This window comes from Trichechus manatus, unplaced genomic scaffold (genome assembly GCF_000243295.1).
Source record: "Trichechus manatus latirostris isolate Lorelei unplaced genomic scaffold, TriManLat1.0 scaffold00018, whole genome shotgun sequence".
NCBI classification, from domain to species: Eukaryota; Metazoa; Chordata; class Mammalia; order Sirenia; family Trichechidae; genus Trichechus; species Trichechus manatus.
Genome location: NW_004443954.1, coordinates 15,135,117 through 15,136,194, shown reverse-complemented (window position 1 = coordinate 15,136,194; position 1,078 = coordinate 15,135,117). Strand labels below are relative to the sequence as shown.

Below are 1,078 nucleotides of genomic sequence, written 5' to 3'. Positions count from 1 at the left end.
TACTCTTTTCCTCTTTCAAAACAAGATTTAAAAAATCTAAGTAAAATTATCTTATAAACTCTATTCCTTGACATACAGGTAATTCTTAGCAAAATATCTAATATCCTGGGACTGTTCTATAGAGGGTAAACATGTTTTCCCTGGTATTAGTTTATATTAAATACAAACATATACCTGAAAGTACAATTAAGTATATGAGGAGTAATTTATGTGGTGTAGTTCATGGATACTCTTAACTAATGCAAAAATGAAGACACAATTATAATGGTTGAAAACCTTCAATTTTCAAATATTTTAAGCTATGAAAATTGATCACTTAATGCTTTGAAATTAACAAAAAAATTTGGAACCTTGAACCAAAAGCACATCTTGCTAACATAAATAAACAAATAACCTTTCCCATTTGCTAGGGCAAACTTTTCATCTGTGCATTCAATAGTCATTTAATAAGCACCTACTCTGTGTTAGGATATGGGGACTGTAAAACAAGTTTCCTGCACTCAGGAACCTCACAGTCCCTATTCTTGATTTGTCTTGAAGTGTTCAAAATATTATCAACTAATTGAGAAGAAGTTTTACTTACTCCACAGGAAGAGGGAAATAAAAACATTCATAGGATATTGATAATTTTATGAATTTTTGACATTGCCAAACAGTTGAAAAGGAGACAAGTGGCCGGATCGATTTCTTCTTCCTATTTTGCTCGTCTGTTTCATGACTTGACATAAAGTGCTGTCCCTAATTTCTCAATTTCTTATTTCTCTTCCTTTTTTTGCTCATATTATCCTCCACATTAGGTTCAGTTTATTCTTGTTTTTATTTGTTCAGAACATAACCCAAATTAGAAATACTTGTTTTTTAGCTCTTTCAGAGGTAAACAGTGGGTGGCCAGCTATTTCTGAGCTACACTGCAGAGAGAAAAAAAAGATGAACCAAAAAAGACTTTAAAAAATATATCAGAATGAGAAGTGACTGAACTGTCTTCACAAAAGCAGACAATTTAAGGGTAGTTTTTCTTGAAGACAGGGAGGAATATCCACTGGATAACCTCAAAAGAAGCTCTAGAATCATAATTTCC

The 1,078-nt window shown here is 32.0% G+C and overlaps 1 protein-coding gene across 1 annotated transcript in view; it reads right to left on the bottom strand.

Annotated features, from left to right (window-relative positions):
• TTPA (alpha tocopherol transfer protein) overlaps window positions 1-1,078 on the bottom strand; it is a 39,386-nt gene that overhangs the window by 1,217 nt on the left and 37,091 nt on the right. The window lies entirely within an intron of this gene.